This window comes from Anomaloglossus baeobatrachus, chromosome 2, assembly GCF_048569485.1.
Source record: "Anomaloglossus baeobatrachus isolate aAnoBae1 chromosome 2, aAnoBae1.hap1, whole genome shotgun sequence".
Taxonomy (NCBI): domain Eukaryota; kingdom Metazoa; phylum Chordata; class Amphibia; order Anura; family Aromobatidae; genus Anomaloglossus; species Anomaloglossus baeobatrachus.
The window spans coordinates 683,047,138-683,068,051 of NC_134354.1; the positions used below are offsets into that span (position 1 = coordinate 683,047,138).

Sequence of the window (20,914 nt, forward strand, 5' to 3'; positions counted from 1 at the left end):
CTGACTCTTAGAGAGGATTCCTGGGTTGCGACTGTCTCCATTCGGTACAGCCTTGAAGTTCCCAGCAACTGAAGCTCAGGCCAACGGGCTAGAGATGAAATAGTAAACGACCCTTGTCCCCATGGCGGTCCCAGTAGTTTCTCAGAACTGTGGGTGGGACGGGATTGAAGTCTAGAGGGACGTATTGACTTTGTGGAGCGTAGTTTTGATGTTAATAGGAAAATTAGTCAACTGCCAGTGAAAGTGAAGGTACCAGAGCCATAGGAGTAGTCTGCAGCAAATTATATTACAAGAACGAACCTTACCAACATTTTGTTTAAGGAAAGTGCCTGTAATGATCTTGTTCTGTGGATGATACATGAAGTTACAGGAAAAGAACCATTTATAAAGAATTTGGACTCTATGTTAGAAGTGTGTGTGAGTAGATGTGCCCCTCACTTAACCCTTTGCACTATGGGGATGGACGGAACACAAACTGAATATGCAGGGCTTCACAGCAGCCAGGATTCACCCCCGCCCGCAACTACAACTTTCTTGTGCCACCCCCACACTATGACAACTCCCTCCACTTTTTCTGTAATAAATCCACCCCTTTGCTAAAAAGGACCTGTCACATTGAACATGCAGTCAGGTGTGCCTGCAGAGTGCTATAGAGCAGAAGGAGCTGAACAGATTGATGTATCATTTTGAGAAAAGATTCAGTATAACTTGTAAAGTGTGTATTTATACAGCAACTTATTCAGAGTTTATGGTCCAATGGGTGGAGCTCTACATGACCGCCTTCTGTTAGCACCACCCACTGGACTCCAAAACAATAAAGAGCAGAAATTTAAAATGATGACATTCAATTAAGACAAAATCTTTCCCCCAAAAAACTATATCAAAGGCCTCTACCACACTCACGTGAAAATCACGCACGTGCCGAGAGACACGTATTTCCCCTGCATGTTGCGTGCAGGTAAGTACGTGTCTCTGGTATGTGCGGGCCACGTGTGTTCTACGTGTGCTATCTGCGATAGCACACGTAGAACCGGTAATTTGCATATGTGGTCCGCGCTGCTGTCCGTGGTGCTGATCCTCGGTCTCCAGCCCTGCCGTCTCCCCGCTGCTGCTGCTGCCAGGCAGTGAAGTGAATATTAAAATGAGAATAATGAGCGGCGGTCGGCAGCAAGTGGCAGCAGCGGCAGAGACAGGAGGGCTGGAGAAGGTGAGTAAATGTTTTTTTTTTTTTCACTGACACGTGTGTTTTCTCCGGCGCGTGTGGTACGGGTGCGGGCCATGTGACACCCGTGCTGCCGGAGAAAACACTGACATGTCAGCGTTTAGAAAAACGCACACACGTACAAACGCACACGGACACATGTTCTGTGTGGTTTTACGTGTGTGTGCCTGCTACAATAGGGTAGCATTGCTGAACGTGTCTCCGTGCCGCCGGTACGTGCAAAAAATGACAAACACGTACCGGCGGCATGGATGTGTGTCGCAGGCCTTAATCAGCTTTTCTGCTCTGTACCATGATGCACGCAGATCAGACTGCATGACAACAAGTTCCCTGTACCTGTATACTATAACTCCACTTAAGGCCTCTGCCACACATCCGTGCCTCCGGCACGTGTTTGGCATTTTTTACACGTACCGGCGGCACGGAGACATGTACAGCAATGCTACCCTATGGTAGCAGGCACACACACGTAAAACCACACGGAACGTGTGTCCGTGTGCGTTTGTACGTGTGTGCGATTTTCAAAGCGCTGACATGTCAGTGTTTTCTCCGGCAGCACGGGTGTTACACGGCCCGCACCCGTACCACACGGGTGTAGTGTGGATGCGGTCCCGTGTGACACGCGCCGGAGTAAACACACATGTCAGGGAAAAAAATAAAAAACATTAACTCACCTTCTCCAGCCCTCCTGTCTCTGCCGCTGCTGCCTCTTGCTGCCGACCGCCGCTCATTAATCTCATAGAATATTCACTTCACTGCCTGGCAGCAGCAGCAGCGGGGAGACGGGAGGGCTGGAGACCGAGGATCAGCACCACGGACAGCAGCGCGGACAGCAGGGAGGACCAGGTGAGTATAATAATTACTGATTCTACGTGTGCTATCGCGGATAGCACACGTAGAACACACGTGTCACGCACGTACCAGAGACACGTACTTACCTGCACGCAACACGCAGGGAAAATACGTGTCTCTCGGCACGTGCGTGAAATTCACGTGAGTGTGGCAGAGGCCTAAAGCTGTCTATAGATAAAAGACGTCTGTGGACCATACAATAATTAGCTGGACGTCTTTGTTACCTGATTCACCCATTAATATTCACATATGGCCATGACAAGTACGAATGTTATTTCAATCGTATGAGAGTTATAAGAGGCTCCTCCAGCAACACTTGTCTCTGGGAAAAGCAAAGAATATTTTGTAGCTCCTTAATATAGAAGAAAAGAAGCCAGATTTGACATCATTTTCTAAAGTTTCTTGGGAAACAGACGAGCAGACTGTTGTCTCGTGCTCATATTTATACCGGGGAACTGCTGTTTATTGCCCTCAATGTCTGTCCTAGAAAATTCTCAAGCATGGGTTGTTTTTTTAGAACTCTACCATGTGTTATTACTCATATATTTCTATTGGAACTGAATGTAAAAGTTCACGAGAGGGGTCTTTAACAATGATGAACGAGCGTGCCCACCACTGCTCTATAGCTCGGGTACACTCGGTACTCGGCCGAGTATTGGGGTGCTCGGATGCGTCTGTGACGCCCTGGGCAAGCCAGGGGTCACAGGTCATCACAACACCACACCCTACACCCCAGTTAGGAACACCTAGGCTACCAAAATCCTTGTTGCCTTCCTCCAGGGGCTGATGTCCACACCAGGGGGTGGGCCAGGCGGTTGGCTCCGCCCACCAAGGAGTTCACAGCCCTGGAGGCGGGAGGAACCAGGCAGTTAGAGTTTGGAGGGAGAAGTGGAGAGAACAGTGAGGGAGGTGAAGGAGTAAACAGTGGCGTGGTAGAGGAGCTAAGTGAAGTGAAAGTGAAGTAGTAGTGGAGCAAAGGTGAAAGGAGTAAAAGAGAGAGTAGAAAAGCCTGAAGTAGGTCAAGCTGTGTGCAGGACAGAGTCAGCAAGGTCAGCAACGGCGGTGACAGTCTGGAGGGGGACTGCTCGGAGGTTGCTGGAAGGACCGCGGATGGGTAGTGGCCCGGCGGTCTGGAGCAGTATACGAAGAACAGTCAGCACCAGGGCAGGGGCCTCTCGGACCCCGGCAAGGCTAGGAGTCGCCATAATTTGCCAAATCCGTCAGTGAAGGGGACGTCTGTCTCCAAACAACCAAGTCCCGATTGAAGGCAACAGTCCGACCATAACGGAGACACACCGCCACCGCCAGGGCACCAGTCTCTCAGGGCCAGCGCCTGCGGGCAAAGTAGGGCTCCTCCGGCCCATATCCAAGCCGGGGAGTGGGTTACCGGTGGGAACCCATCGCTACCAACAAAGAAACATTAGGTGCAGGACAAAGGGACATCACCCTCACCTACTGGGAGAGCAAGTGCAGCCGTCCGTGGGAACCGTCTTTCCAGCCGTGTGGTTTACCGAAAAACTGTGTCAACGTCTCAGGCTGAGTGAGTACCACAGTGTCGCAAGGCACAGCGCTGCCCCCGCGTCCCTGCGCCCACCAAGCCCTGCATCTCCCAACTCATCACTGGGCCCCGGGATCACCAACCCCTACCCACGGAGGGGCAACACAACAACTGGCTGCTCCATTCAATCCTTCCCGGGATCCCCAGACAGAGCAGCGGTGGTGCTAACAAATCACCACAACCGTGGGTGGCGTCACGGACAATAACCAATCCCTATACCCAAAACATCCCTTTCACTCACGGGCGAGGAGCGCCGCTCGAGACCCACGGGATCCGGCCCACCGCTCGAGCCACCACTGAGCAGCAGCAGCCGGACCCGAGCAGAGGGGTGAGCGCAGTGCTGCCACCCTCCTCCCCGCCCGCGACACGTCATTCGTGAACAATCTGGCACAAAGAGTTGGCTCTCTTCATGGGATTCGGCACCCCAGTGAAAGCCGCATTCAGTCTCTGAATGGCTCTCAGTCACTAACAACGTGTTCGAATGCCGTGTTTAAAAAAACAACACAGCCCATCCTTACCCAGAAATGCTCTCTTTATGGCTGGCTGTGTGTAGGTGGAGAACCAAACAGCCCAATAATTGACTTCCATTATATTCATTGTGCAAGTATTATTTTATATATATATATATATATATATATATATATATATATATATATATATATGAACAACAACAAGGCAGAGTCCAGCAATAACGTGAGCAGTCCAGGATGCTGTTAAAATTTTTTTCTTCCTTCTTTTTATTCATAAATTCATTAAAATATAATGGTCCAAGCAATTCAGAACAGCATTATCGCAGGAAAATAGCGCAGATAGGACTACGCGTTTCAGCGGTAAAATCCGCCTTCTTCACGGTCCAGAATCTGCACCGTGAAGAAGGCGGATTTTACCGTTGAAACGCGTAGTCCTATCTGCGCTATTTTCCTGCGATAATGCTGTTCTGAATTGCTTGGACCATTATATTTTAATGAATTTATGAATAAAAAGAAGGAAGAAAATTTTTTTAACAGCATCCTGGACTGCTCATGTTATTGCTGGACTCTGCCTTGTTGTTGTTCACATTTGTATGGATGGACTCCTGCGTCCTGATCCGGGCACAACGGAGTTAACCAAGTTAGCTGAGGATCCAGGTGATTCACAGGAGTGAGCTGGTCTACATTGTTGGACTCATATATATATATATATATATATATATATATATATATATATATATATATATATATATATACGGTATATATTCGACTATTATATGTTTGAGTTGAGCTCATCAGAGCGTCTGACCTGCTCCACTTGAGTAAGGAGCACTCGCGCAGCACTCTATTGCTCACTCATCATTAGTTTTCAACTCTCCTTGTCAATGGAGCATGCCCATCCATTTCTAGCAGCATTAAAATACATGTGAGAAAGTGGACGAGCCCTCATTTAGAGTTGGATAATAAAAAAGGACTATTTACCTACAGGGGTTATCCACTACTAGGCAACCCCTTATTACTAGTTGTAGACTGTGTCAGAAAATAAAAAAATGAAATCTTTTCTCCTGGATTGGAGTCAGTGTTGTCTCTGCCGACAGTCATGTCACATAAGGATTGGTTACAGCGAGAGAGACAGTGAGGAGAGACAGAGCCCAAAATCTGAGGAGTGGAGCCGGAGTCGGGAGGTAGGTATATCATTTTTTTTTTTTCATTCTCTGCAGTTATTAAGGAGTTGTCCCAGAAGGGTTGTCTCTACTGGTAACTTATAAGCTATCCACAAAACAGATATTAGCTTGCTGATTGCCATGGGGCCGTGGTTTGGGCCTCCACCGATTCCTAGAACTGAGCTATGAAATTCCCTTTAAAAGTAGAGATGGCATCCCTCAGTACAATGCTTGGCAGTAAAAAGGCAATGAATGTAGCAATGGTATTTCCATTCTAATGGGGCATTTATTAGCCCGGTGCTTGTGATCGGTGCAGTCGCAACAGTCAGACTCCCAGCAACCAACTTGTTATTAGAGATGATCGAACCCGTGTAAGTTTGGTTTGGCGGGTGCAGCCGAACTATACTTCCACGGGTTCGGATTTGGCCCGGACCCCAATGGAAGTCATTGTTAGGCAGTTCAGGTCTCCGCCCATACGCTGCCAGTCATAAAGAGATCACTTCCGGGGGAGAGTGGACAGGGTTTCTCCATTTTATTTTTATTTGGTTGCACACTACATCCAATCACGCTGTTGTTAAGCCCAGTGGCAGCCTTACAAACACTGCAAGTGGCTCGTACTGGGCTGAGCACCGAGCGGGCCCGAGCACAGTGATGCTTGTGCAAGTGGTCAGCATATGTAAAGCACCCGAACTCCGAACCCAAACTCTGATTTTTATTTAAGTCGGTGTGCGGCCCGAAAATCGAACACTGAAGATTGGGTTCGCTCATCTATACTTGTAATCACTAGTAATTAGTGAAAACTAAAATGATTAGGTGCTCACTACTCTTGGAGCAGGTCAGATGCTCTGAAGGAGCTCGACTCGTATAATAGAAATGGAATGATTGGCCAGCTCAACTCTCCGCCTGTATACATTCAGCCATATATAGAGCATGTCCGAGGGGATGGCGGTGTTTTTTTTGGACATAATACCTCCAAAAACATCTTTGACCACCAGTGAGAGCTATTCAGAGACTGCGGAGGACACTTCCTGGGCTCACATCATGTGTGACACCCTGGACTAGCCAGGTAGTCACAGTTAGAGCCCCGCACAACACCTGTCCCCTAAAAAGGTGTCATCAGCCAACCATTAAAACCTAGTCACCTCTCTCAGTGCTTGATGGACACACTGGGGGGCAGAGCCAGGCAGTTGGCCACGCCCACCGAGGACTTCAGAGGGCCTGAGGCAGGAAAACACAAGTCAGTTCTAAACAGTTCAGTTTGAGAGTCGAGTAGAGGAGGTCAGGCCTATGTGACAGGCCTGTGACAGACTGACAGGTGCCGGGGTTGGAGCCCTGATACCTTTGGCTAGGAGGCAAGCGGTGGCCTCAGCCTGCAGGAGCCGGGAAGACAGCTCAGTGGAACCGTGGTGGACCGGGACAGGGTAGTGGCCCGCCGGTACCGACCTGGGGAACCGACTCGGAAACCGGAGCACAAAGCGGGGTACTCAGACCCTGAAACGAGGTCCAGAAGCTACTAGACCGAGTTAATTAACTGATTGCGGTCTGGACTATAGGTCCTTTCCCACCCAAAGTTCCGACTGAAGACAACAGCCCAACGAAGGGTATAGAAAGCCACTGCACAGGCAGAGAGATCCCACGGGCCAGCGTCTGCGGGCAAAGGGCTCACCCGACATCCACAAAGCCGGGGAGCGAACTCTCGTCTCTGAAGCGCAGGCAGTCCACAGATACACAACACGGGGCAGGAAAAAGGCAGAGACCACCAACCGGGTGGGGGACCCGACTCAGCCGGCTGCGGGCACCGACCACCATCAATTTGTTTTACCAGAGACTTGTGTGTGTTACTAATCATCAGTACAACAGTGCCCTCCGGCTGCGCACCTCCCTGCACCGCCCAACCACACAACACCCAACAGGTCCCGGGGCCACCATCCCTGCCCATGGAGGGCTTAACATCTTGCTGCATAAAAATATCCCCCGGGTGCCCCGTAACTGCAGCGGTTGTGTCTACACCTTCACCACATCCCGTGGGTGGCGTCACGAACTTAACCGCGGCTTCGGCCGTACACCTACGTCCCCTAAACCGCCAGCCCCCTTTCAGATCGAAGTGACCATGGGGCACCCGGGTCCGGAGGCGCTCGAGCCACCTAGCAGTGAGCCCGGACCCAAGCGGCTCGGCTGCAGCCGAGCGTGGGGCAGTACACATGCACTGAAGCGAGCCTGTGCATTGTGGTCATTGTCTCACTGACGAAACATCTGAGCACCCACGATACCTGTCCTAGCTCTGCAAGTACCCGAGCACCCCTATGCATAATCGAGTAATGAGCAGTGCCTAGCATGCTCGCCCATCGTTAGTTATCACCAACCATAGAGATATCCTTAACTTACCCACTCTTGACAACCTGATTAATAGCAAAGTGATTTTTGAAGTGAGGCTCGTGATAATCTGATGAAGAAGAACTGTGATATGAGATCCTCTTCTGAATTTAAATAGAATGAAATATTCATCATGTTTTTATACTGAGGTGTATTGAGTATTTTAGAATTCTTTCCTAAATTACAGGTCTTCTTCTGCAAGGAGTAAATTAGATTCACACTTAGCTTCTCATCCTCTAACCTAAACTATAAGTATAATAATTCACAACCAGCAGATGTGCCGCCACTAAAGCTCCAACTAGAAATTGGATTAAGGTGTGGATCCTGAATCCAGCAAAAGGGTAAAATTCACAAAGGGACTATCATTATAAGTGACACATCGATAATGAGGACTTTGATACAAGACACTGAAATATAAAGAACGTTATGAAACCTATTATTAGTTATAACCTATGATGTAAGTGCTATAATGACCACGGAGCTCTGAGACAGGAAGCATCTGTAGATAACTAATAGGGAAGTTTCTTCTAAGTCAAGATCTGTATAACATGGTAAATGAAATGCTCTGTATTTCTTTAAAGGGTCATTCTACCCAAAATAGTTATCATATACCCATTGGACAACTTGCTGATCATTATGGGTACGACCTCTTGAACTCCCTGTAATCACAATAATGTGACTCTCTTGGCTCGTCCTGAGTGGATCAGTGAGGGACAAATGCTTGATCTCAGCTACATTCATTGTCTATGGGACTGCTAAAAATTGCTGAGCACTGTACTCAGCAGTACAGTGGACAATGTGTCACAACATGGACTAGAGGAGGGTCCAGTGTGAGCCAAAGAAGACAGGGGTAACACCATGATAAAAAAAAGGGTACACCGGGGACACTTTAACAATGGTGGGTCCTAGCGGTAGTGAGAGGGACGACTGACACCTCCTCCACTTACCTGCTGCTGCATAGCCAGTCCCTATACAGGTTCCTAACCTGTTGCTGAGCAGGAACCTGGAACCCTGAGTGACCCAACAATAGTCCTGGCTAGTGAGTGGGCTGGTAAGGGATGCTAGCCCCAACGCTGCATTAAAACAAAACACCAGGGAAGGAAGACAGACAGGGGGAAAACACTACAACAGACTGCTGCAGTCAGCACCAAGACAGCAGCCACCACAGCAACTTCAAGAGAGGGTTTCAGCAGCTCCTTCCACCTCCAGGTCCAGCATCCAAATGGCAAAGAGAATAGTCGGCACCCTCGGCTGGTAGCAGAGAGTATAAAAAGGGACTGGGAGTGGCCCCAAACCAGAAACACCAGAGTTCGTAATTAGCCTGCTTGCTGGCAAGCAATGTTAACATTAACCCTACGACTGCCAAAGGAAAGGAAAACACATTTAATATTTAAAGTCAAGAATGGAAATGACTCTCAAGTACTGAATCTGTTACTAGTCTCATAATGCAGTGGAGGCAGCAGAGCTCTATTCTTGGAGTTTCAGAGCCCTGATCTGAATATATCTGGGGGTGTCAGCAATCTCTTATCCATGGATAACTTGAATCTTTGGGAAATAAGCCTTAAAGTCCCAAAATGATAGAAGCGGCATTCTATCTATCTATCTATCTATCTATCTATCTATCTATCTAGCTATCCCTCTATCTATCTATTATCTATCTATCTATCCCTCTATCTATCTATCTATCCCTCTATCTATCTATTATCTATCTATCTATCTATCCCTCTATCTATCTATCTATCCCTCTATCTATCTATTATCTATCTATCTATCTATCTATCCCTCTATCTATCTATTATCTATCTATCTATCTATCTATCTATCTATCCCTCTATCTATCTATCTATCTATCCCTCTATCTATCTATCTATCTATCCCTCTATCTATCTATTATCTATCTATCTATCTATCTATCCCTCTATCTATCTATCTATCCCTCTATCTATCTATTATCTATCTATCTATCTATCTATCTATCCCTCTATCTATCTATTATCTATCTATCTATCTATCTATCTATCTATCTATCTATCTATCCCTCTATCTATCTATCTATCCCTCTATCTATCTATCTATCTATCTATCTATCTATCTAATGAGATTAGGAGTTTTGCAATTTTTTGACATCTTGTGGCAGCAATAAATCAAATTTTGTGACTTTAGATGCCATTTTTACCTTTTTTCACAAAGTGGGGTAAGTTATAGCAGAAATCTGATCCAGCTTAAGGTCAGCGTAGTTTTCACAAACAGCCAAAAAGGTAATTCTTTAACCTGTATTCTCAACCTATTTTTAAATCATCAACTGAGGAAAGCCTAATCAGAAGATTTTTACATCTTACTGATGTGAGAGAATTTCAGCTATTATTGACTCTTATGTGTCACAATAAAGAATTAAAATTAGAACTACAAGAACACCTATGGGAATGTGAGAAATTCATTATAAAACGATACCTAAATGTGTCCTATAAAAGATTTGAAAATTCAATGCAGAGATCACTTTAAACTATTAGATATGACTTTACGAAATATTAGAAGATATTAGAAGATAGAAGATATTAGAAGATAGACGATATTAGAAGATAGCAGTGGTTGGATGTGTGACCTGGGGTCTTTTGAAGGGGACATAGCGCTGTCATATAGACTGTGCTTTTATTTTACTCACATTCCTGTATTTCAAAGTTATGCTGAAGGCACTGACATTGAAGGATGATACTGACAGGTAAAAAATGAGAGATCCGTGAACTCCTGGCAGATTGGGCTAATCTCCTGCAAAGACTGTTGGCATCTGCCAGTAAGGGAATGTGTTTCTTTCTATGGTTTCCACTAATTAAAAGGAGCAGAATTGTATAGCAGTAACACCAACTGCACCCTCTGAAAAGGCTACCCTTCAATCCAAACCAGATTCCATCCATCCATCCATCCAACCATCCCTCCCTACATCCATCCCTCCCTCCATCCATCCATCCATCCATCCATCCCTCCATCCATCCCTCCCTCCATCCATCCATCCATCCATCCATCCCTCCCTCCATCCATCCATCCATCCATCCAACCATCCCTCCATCCATCCCTCCCTCCATCCATCCATCCATCCATCCATCCATCCATCCCTCCCTCCCTCCATCCATCCATCCATCCATCCATCCATCCCTCCCTCCCTCCCTCCATCCATCCATCCAACCATCCCTCCCTCCATCCATCCCTCCCTCCATCCATCCATCCATCCATCCCTCCATCCATCCATCCCTCCCTCCATCCATCCATCCATCCATCCATCCATCCATCCATCCCTCCCTCCATCCATCCATCCATCCATCCATCCAACCATCCCTCCATCCATCCCTCCCTCCATCCATCCATCCCTCCATCCATCCATCCCTCCCTCCCTCCATCCATCCATCCATCCATCCATCCCTCCCTCCCTCCCTCCATCCATCCATCCATCCATCCATCCCTCCATCCATCCCTCTATCCATCCATCCCTCTATCCATCCATCCCTCTATCTATCTATCCCTCTATCTATCTATCTATCTATCTATCTATCTATCTATCCCTCTATCTATCTATCTACACTACAGTTCAAAAGTTTAGGGTCACTTAGATATTTCCTTATTGTTGAAAGAAAAGCACATTTTTTTCAATGACGTTAACATTAAATTAAACAGAAATACACTCTATACATTGTTAATGTGGTAAATAACTATTCTAACTGCAAACGTCTGTTTTTTAATGCAATATCTACATAGGGTACAGAGGCCCATTTCTAACAACCACTACTTTAGTGTTCTAATGGTACATTGTGTTTACTAACTGTGTTAGAAGGCTAATTGATGTTTAGAAATCCATTGAAAACTCTTGTGCATGTATGTTAGCACAGCTGAAAACAGTTTTGCTGATTAGAGAAGCTATAAAACTGACCTTCCTTTGAGCTAGTTGAGAATCTGGAGCAATACATTTGTTGGTTCCATTAAACTCTCAAAATGGCCAGAAAAAGAGAGCAATGGCATGATGACATCATGCTGGGATTCTGCGTGCCCTGGAGTAATGACATCACCATATTTGTCCTGTCCGCCGGTAAACTAATCAGGATCCATGGGTAGGTGAGAAGAAGATGTTTTGGGTTTTTTTGCTCTTGGGGAGATACTGGGGCCCATGGTACAGTGTGGGGAAAATACTGGGGGCTATTATACAGTGTGGTAGGAATACTGGGGGTCATATTACTGTGTGGGGGAAATACTGCGGGCCCTATTATAATGTGAGGGATATTGGGGGTGATGATACAGTGTAGGGGAAATACTGGGGGGCCATATTACTTTAGGGGGAAATACTGGGGGCCATATTACAGTGTGGGGGATACTGGGAGCCATGTTACAGCGTGGGGGGATATTGGGGGCCATGATAGAGTGTTGAGGAAACGCAGGGGTCTATGATACAGTGTAGGGGGAAATACTTGGGGGCCATATTACAGTGTGGGAGGAGGGATTCTGGGGTCATATTACAATGTGGAGGATACTTGGGGCCATCCATACAGTGTGGGGGAAACACTGGGGGCTATTTTACAGTGTGGGGAAATATTTGGGGCTATCTATACAGTGTGGTGGAAATACTTGAGACCATCATAGAGTGTGAGTAAGGCTACTGTGCGCCATCATTGATTGGGGGCTACTGGGGGCCATCATACATTAACGAGCTACTGAGGGCCATTATTTAGAGGGGGCTACTGTGGAGCCCATCATGCTGTGTATAGGGAGCTGTGTATCTAACATGCTGTGTATGTGGGAGCTGTGGGGGGCATCGTGCTGTGTATGTGGGAGCTGTGGGGGGCATCGTGCTGTGTGGAAGGGAACTATACAGTATATTGGTGGACTCAGGAGAGATTAAATGTTAAGTGGGCACTTAAGAAGCATTATTGTTAGATGGGCTCTCAGTGTATTGTGATTGTGAAATGGGCACACTGGGGCCATTATTACTTTGTAAGGGGAAAAATGTGGGCACTGTTTTCTAGGGCACTTGCACAGGGCATTCATATTTTTATTAATGGGGTAATTTTAACATCTAGAGGGCCCAAATGAGGCATTTTACTTTGTAAGAGGCACAGTGAGGGCCATTATATGGGGCACTAAGAGGATCAGTAATAAAGACACATATTTCAGCAGCGTCTCAGTATTGGGGTATCAGCAGGTTTAGGAGTTTTTGTAGATTGGGAATAGATGGGGATGGAAATGTGAGATGTCAAAAGTGTTTGTTAGCTCTGTAGACGAGTCATGACTGGAAGAAGTTGTTATTGTTATTGTCGGTCTGGGAAAGATTGAAAAGATGGAAAAAATGAACAATTCCATAAGAATGAACGTCAGCTGTAAGTCACTATCTATAACTGCACTGTAACCTCTTACATGTCTTGCAGGACTGGTATCTACCACTATACGGTCACTATATGGCGGTAATATCAGTGTTATTCTTTGTATAGTGATTTTCAGTAACAGCATAGTCATCTGCTGTTCCCCGATACCTATTATTAGAGTGCAGAATTGTAGTTATAACCACGGTTACCTGGTTAGGGGCCCACTCGGATGTTTTGGCCCCCTGAGCTGGACCCCAGCTACACCTCCGACCCTCCGGCTAGATCATATAACGCCTGGTCATGCCTCTAGGTTCTGTTAGACTCTCTTACACCCCAGATTGAGATTAACCATTTACACATGAGTCATATAGGTGGTTTATTCCCTTTAAAAATCACCCTTGTTGTATATGTGACACCCTGGACTAGTCAGGTCATCCCAGGTAGTCACACACACACACACACACACACACCCTCCCTGAGTAGGTGACAGCAGCCAACCAAGAAACCCTGGTCACCACCCTCCAGGTTTGATGTCCACACCAGGGGGGCAGAGCCAGGCGGTTGGCTCCGCCCACCGAGGAGTTCACAGGCCTGGAGGCGGGAAAGACAGAAGTTCTAGTGCAGAGTAGAGAGTAGTCTTGACAGTGAAGGCGAGAGGTTGAGTTCAAGGGCAGACCTGTGACCAGGCCTGCCAACAGTCTACTCAGGTGGCTGGGTTGGAGCCCAGTCACCTTTGGCAAGGAGGCAGACGGTGGTGGCCTCTTGCAGGAGCTGGGATTACAGCCGGTGGAACCGTAGGGACCGGGCTCGGGTGGTGGCCCGCCGGTACCGAACCGGGGAACCGATTGGAAACCGGAGCACCAGGAGGGGTACTCAGACCCAGTACAAAGCCCCGAACTGACAGGGCCGAGTCGATTCAACTGATTGAGGACTGGACTTAAGGACATATCCCACGCAAGACCCGTTAGAAGACAACAGCCCAACCATTCAGGGTAGAGCCACCGCCAAGGCATAGAGACCCAAAGGGCCAGCGTCTGCGGGCAAACAGGGCTCTTCCGACAACCAGCAAGCCGGGGAGCGGACTACCATTGCTTAGGCATAGGAGTCAAACATTCATATAAAAAGGTGCAGGAGAAAGGCATAAACCACCAACCCGTTCAGGGAGAAGCTGCAGCCGGCTGCGGGCCCTGTTCATCATCCCGTTTGGTTTACCAGAGACTCCAGTGTGTTGTGTCATAGTGAGTACACCAGTGCCTTCGGACCACCACTCCCCTACCCACAGAGGGGTCAACACCAAGCTGCGCAACACCGTCCCCGGGAGGCCTAGTTAACGGCAGCGGTGGTGTCCATCTATTCACCACAACCTGTGGGTGGCGTCACGAACTTACACCCCTACCAAACCACCATGGCCCCGGCCGTGGAACTTTCCCCACTGAAGTCCCTTCGTGTAGCGCCAACCCCCTTGCAGAGCGACGTGACCCCCCGGGTCCGTGAGGAGATCGAGCCACCACCCACCGTACGAGCACGGATCCGAGTGGCTCGGCGGTCACAGCCGAGCCCGCGGGGCGGTACATATACATAATACATATTTTGATTTAGTTAAAAATAGTTTTATTACTTATGTAAATGAGGGGGCTTTGGTGCAACTTGACATGGCCAAAGGCTGATTGCACCATTCGGCCCCCTCAAATACCATCCTCCACCTCTCCCCTTATGATGTTTGACAGTGGATAATTTTACTATATGCAGGACAGCCCTGCATATAGTTAAATTACAGGAGCCGAGAGCTCACATGTCACTAGAGGGGTCCGACAACTGCGGAAGTGGGGACATTGTGACTGGTGTGATAGGTCTGCTCATACCGTCATTGCAGGAGCAGTGAGCTCAATATCGGTGTGAGTGAGCTCAATGTCGGAGTGAGTGGGCGCCCTCTGCCCCCCTTGTCCTGTCTGCAGCGGTTACTCACTGCACACAGACCGCTCAGCAGCGGGCGGCCAATGCTTACAGGTGAGGGAGGTGAGAATGAGCTCTGAAAACATATTCGCTTGGCTCCTGCAGGCAGAACACGCTCTCATCTCCCGCTCCTCTATGTCACCCGCCGCTGTGTGCGATCCGGTGTGCATCGACTGTCCGCTATAGACAGGACAGAGGGATTAAAGGACACCCGCACACACTGACATTGTGTGAGTTCTCCATTATGTGCAGGGCTGTCACCCCAGTCCTACTTCTAGGCTTATGGCGTGGAGTGGCATAATGTGCGGTGTCCTGACCTCTCTAGTCTTCATTCCAAGTGCACTAACAGGTCTTTGTTACATTGATTTAGTCGTGGAGCCAGTGGTACTTTCCCTTCTCCAAACATTCCCAGGAGCCATTTTATCAACATGGAAATGCCATGCCACATGTTGCTTGTGGTACTTTGAGCAGCTTGTGTGGCTGAAACATGATAATATGGGCTGCAGCGTCTCCGGACTTGTCTCCCATCGAGCACATCTGGGACAACATTGGTTCTGCAATTGCACAGGGAGCAGCCAGCAGTGAATATTGAGAGTTTGCCCAATTTAGCAAGGCAGAACATCCCACCTAAGCCTATGAGTAAGGTGTTTTTTTCCACCGAAACGCGTAAGGCGTTGTAGAGAGGGGATTTTTCCTCCATTATGTTTTTAATTGTGTTAGCACAATAAAGCATTTTTCACTACTTGGGTGAGAGATTTTTTCCTTTTCCTATTGTATACCGGTGGAGGTCAGCCACCGCATCTCTCCCCTCCCTTTTCTTGGATCCTGATGTTACATTGGAGATAAGGTATTGGCTCTTTTTTTTTTTTTGTATATTGAGAGTTTGTCTAATTTAGCGAGGCAGAACATCCCACAAACTACCATTAATATCCTCATTGGTAGCAGACAAGGCGTGCACGCACGGGGATTTCTGCCTGTGGTGCTCACACTAGATACTGAATAAATAGAGATATTTTGAAACGTTTGTTCCCAAATTTCCATCATTTGCATATCACTAACATGTCTATCAATGCTGTGCTTTCACAAATTCCACGCCTTTTCCTTCTTGGTGCTGCAGTTTCAATGTTGAGGACTCAGTGCAGCTCATCTCTCATTGAGAGGAACCGGCTGCTTCTCTTCATGGTGGGCGCCAGGTCCCTAACCCTGCCGGGCCCAGTTGCGATCTCTGTGACCGCGATTATTACTCCTGTTGAGGAGTCAATAAATAGAGAGAAAATTTAGTAGATCTTCTCTGGATATGAATTGTGTGATATGCCATATCTGTAGCCTCACATATTCCGCCCGCATCCTCCTGACTAAACCCGTTTCACATTTTATTAATGTATTACAGATGAGAATAAAAAAATGGATAAAATCCTTGTAAAAAATTAATATTTTTTGTGAAAGTGGCCTTGTGGAGGTTTAATAGAAAGCAGTACCCACCGTTCTCCTGCAGATGTCGCTATTGTAGTCTTTAAAGGCTTATAGAGAAAACTGGCACTCCTGAACTGTAAAATAATATTTACCAAGGTTAGTGCCTGTCTGTTGCCCCTGTATTCTGGACCCCGCTAAATGCCACATCTGATGGACTAGAAGAAGAATACAAAACACATATCGGTATCAGATAGAAAATGCCGAGACATCTGGAGGATAAATATTAGGGATGAGCTAATACCTCAAATATTCGGCTTTGCGAATATTTTCTGAATACCTTGCCGCTATTCGACTATTCGATGCGCAATGTAAGTCTATGGGAAGCCCGAATAGTACTGAATAGTTGTTATTCGGGTTTCTCATAGACTTACATTGCGCATCGCATATTCGCGAATAGTCAATATTCGCGAAGCCGAATAATTGAAGTATTTGATCATCCCTAATAAACATGTAAAATCTAATTCTGCCCTATTAGTATGATTACCTTATGGCTATGCACTTATTCTGTGTCCTCACACTCAGGGGTGACATGAGAGGGTCTAATAATGGAGACGGACCCCCTGACCACTACATAAGCCAGAATAATACAATTCCCTTGAGTAGGGTTTCCATCCCTTTTATTACTTGTACACTTAAAGTCTAATGTATCTGACCCTAGAAGCCATAGGTCATCGGCACAGCCCTATTATCTGAATGGCCAGTCTGCCCCAGTTATTACAATAATTTCTTTAAGGTTTTACACAATTGCACTAGTCTTTTTTTTATTTGGTACCCGCGGGCTGGTTATAATTAAGCATTCTTGTTATCGTCCACAGTGTCCCAATAATCACTCCGCGTACTTGGCCTTTTCATAGTTAATGAATTGTGGAATACGCTGTACAGGACCCTCATGCCTGAGTTAATATAAGAAGAGAAGTTCTTAACCACTCCTTACTATGTTATTGGCTGTAGATCTGAGCTCTCCCCACCCTCCTCTCTGCTTCTAGAGGGGACCTCCTTGAGCAGAACCCTCTGCTGTCCTGTCACCTGCTGAATACCTCTATCCAGTAGACCCTCATGCCATGAGTGATCCCGCACTCTAGAATGTGTCCTCTAGTGTCTGTCCTCTGGAGATCAGAGCCCTGTATCTGTGCTGTCACCATGGTTAACCCTTCAGCACAGCTCTGGTCACTATTGCGGTAGGTGCACAAGCCATCTGGAGACTTTTTGCAATGATGCATGCCTTACTTTTGGTCTGGGTTATGGAAGGTGATGTAGAATGAGGATGGTGGGATGAGAGATTTTAAGGGGTTGTAAAGTTCTGCTCTGTCTTAAGGAGGATGTGAGATGTAGCTTCCTTGGGAGGGGAGATAATGGCAGTGAATGGCTTCTTGGGGCTTCTTGTGCTGATGTAATTACTTTCCGAGATGATTCCTAATTGTGATAAGAACAGATTGCTTCATTTGCCTCCTTGTGGTCCAAACAGCTCTACCTGAGACCTGATGAAGAACACCTGAGCCCTATGCCCATTTACAAAGTACCTTAGCTCTTGGCACTAAAGGAGTGCATTTTCACACACACACACACACACACACACATATATATATATATATAGATAGATAGATAGATAGATAGATAGATAGATAGATAGATAGATGTGATGTAGCGGTGATATATTTAAAGTCTGAGATGATATTATGGTGTTTTAGAAGGAAAGGGGTTAAGTAATGTGCGTCAATAGCATGTCAGAAGTGCCATAGAAGCAGCGAAGGCGTTAATTAGGTGGTGGTCTGAAGTGGTGATTATTGTGAGGTTGGAGGGGGCACGCGGAGTGCACAGATCCCTGGCAGTGAAGGGGTGGATCTGCTCTTGGGATGCACTTGGCTTGTCACAGAACAGGCGGCTGCTCTCTGCTTGCACAGGCTGTGGGATGGATGCAGGGATCCATTCATGAAGGGTAAGGAGGATACATTGCCCCTTAGACTACCATTCTGCTCATGAATGGCACCATGAGGCTCCTTGTGTGCACCCTGTCCCTTCCCTCTATCCCTCCATCTGTTCTCTACGCCTCTCCTTCTTCTCACCTTCTGCTGCCTTTTTCTGTCTCTGCCTCCACTTTTTCTTCCATCTCATCTCTCTATTCTGAATTCTAGATTTTAATCTCTAATTCTCCTCTATGTACATCAACGCTGGTAACTTTATCCTGGTCTGCACCGTCCACTTGTCATATCCTCATGTACATATCATATACAACCGTCCACCGCATCCTCACCCCATTGTACTGGACCATCCTAATAAATTGCTGTGTATCTGTATATTACCATATCCTGCTGTGTAATCCTCCCTCAGAGGTATCATGTAATTCTCTGTATGTAATTTGTAATAAATCTCAGAATAGAAACTATTTCTAAAGTATGTATATATTTGGTAATATCTGTACAGTACTTCACAGTCTTGTAACCACTAGAGGGCAGTGCTCCGTTGGAATTTTTGCAGCGTTCGCCATTAATCATTTATTCTTGGTAATATCTCGTGTGTTTACAGTGCATGCATTGCATTCTGCATTTCACGCTCAAGTGGCCTCCAGATGGCAATGTCCTACAGTTATCTACATTTCTATGAAGACTTTCATTTACAGCCCTATAATATGCCGGTCTTCTTAAAATGATGAAGTAAATATTTCAATTTCTGATTCTGATTAGCAATCAAAAAGTGTGGCATATAAAGCTTCCCTTTATAGGGGGATAATTAATCTTGCGAATTGTGTACCATAACTTATGTTTTGGTTTTTGGAGCAGTTTTTGCACACTTTTCATGCACACAGGTGGATTTGAATACACCTTAAAAAGGCATTTTTCTCACAGACGTCTCAGTAGGGGGCACTACAATGCATGAAAAATAATGTTTGAAATACAAAGGCACAAAAGGGTGTAAAAATACAAAGTTCATAGCGTTGACTTGTAATTGCACTGTGATGTAGCAGTGGCACCGAGCAAACCTTGGTCACGAGACAAGAGTCGCAGCCATAGTCGTCGGTCGTCGTGTATCCTCAGCCTAGGGGACATGTCACTTATTAAATTGGATTTTAAATTAACAGAAAAACAGTTTGCTATGTTGATTTCCCATTGAAAACAATGGAGGATGTTTTGCGGGTAGTTCTTCCATGCATTTTGGCAAGGGAATAGCTTTTAAATCTTTAGGTTATTTTTTATGCAGATTTAGAGGCTATTCCCTTGCCAAAATGCCCAGAAGAACTACCCACAAAACATCCTCTATTGCAGAGGTCCCCAACCTTTCTGAACTTAAAGGGAACCTGTCACCAGAGGGGGGCAAAGCCTGGATGTGGCTTTTGACCCTCTCTCAGAGCTGAATGTGGCTCACAACCCTTTCTTAGAGCTGAATGTAGCTCTTAAAGGGAACCTGTCACCAGATTTGGGCCCCATAAGCTGCGGCCACCACTACCGGGCTCTTATATACAGAATTCTAACATGCTGTATATAGGAGCCCAGGCCGCTGTGTAGAACATAAAAAAAACCACTTTATAATATTTACCTAGGGGGTCAATGTGATGCAAACTGATCAGATGGGTGGCGCTGTTCTCCAGGACCGGCGCCTCCTCTTTCGGCCATCTTAGTCCTCCTTCTTCTGAAGCCGGCGTGCATGATGCGTCTTACGTTATGCACACGCACCGGCATTGAGGTCCTGCGCAGGTGCACTACAATACTTTGATCTGCCCTGCTCAGGGCACCTGCTTGGGTCTTCAATGCCGGCGAGAGTGTATGACATAGGACGCGTCATGTAAGCCGGCTTCAGAAGAAGGAGGACTAAGATGGCCGAAAGAGGAGGCGCTGGTCCCAGAGAACAGCGCCACCCATCTGACCAGTTTGCATCACACCAACCTCTTAGGTGAGTATTATAAAGTGTTTTTTATGTTCTACACAGCGTGCTGGGTTCTTATATACAGCATGTTAGAATGCTGTATATAAGAGCCCACTGGTGGTGGCTGCAGCTTATAGGGCCCAAATCTGGTGACAGATGACTTTAAGAGCCACATTCAGCTCTAAGAAAGGGTTGTGAGCCACATTCAGCTCTGAGAGAGGGTCAAAAGCCACATCCAGGCTTCGCCCCCCTCACAGTAGTGACCCCCAGAGCCCCCATTACCGGTATAAGGTCAACCAAAGCTTTTCCACAGAAATCACACTGAGGGAGGGCACCAAGATCCAGGGGTTCCTACCTTACCCCCATTCAGATCTGCACTTCTATGTTGGGCTACTTACAAAAGTCACCATCTAGAGACCTGCTCTTCATAGCTGTTTGCTAACTCTGGTGCATATGCACCATGCTGGAAGACAGCCACGAGCTACACATCACAGGCCCACGAGCCACATGTGGCACCCAAGCCACAGGTTAGGGACCATTGCTCTATTGTTTTCAATGGGAAAATCAACATAGCAAACTATTGTTCTGTTAATTTAAAATCCTATTTAATAAGTGACACGTCCCCTAGGCTGGGGCTACATGACGACTAT

General features: G+C 46.7%; 1 protein-coding gene across 5 annotated transcripts in view; it reads left to right on the forward strand.

Moving 5' to 3' along the window:
• ZNF385A (zinc finger protein 385A) overlaps positions 1-20,914 on the forward strand; it is a 307,656-nt gene that overhangs the window by 186,924 nt on the left and 99,818 nt on the right. The window contains exon 1 of one of the 5 annotated variants that reach the window (XM_075337180.1): positions 17,415-17,584. The exons of 3 other annotated variants lie outside the window; for them this stretch is intronic. The gene's annotated coding sequence lies outside the window, so the exon portion shown is untranslated. Of the gene's footprint in view, positions 1-17,414; positions 17,585-18,277; positions 18,343-20,914 lie in introns of those variants that run through there. One more of the 5 variants, XM_075337181.1, reaches the window with a different exon arrangement.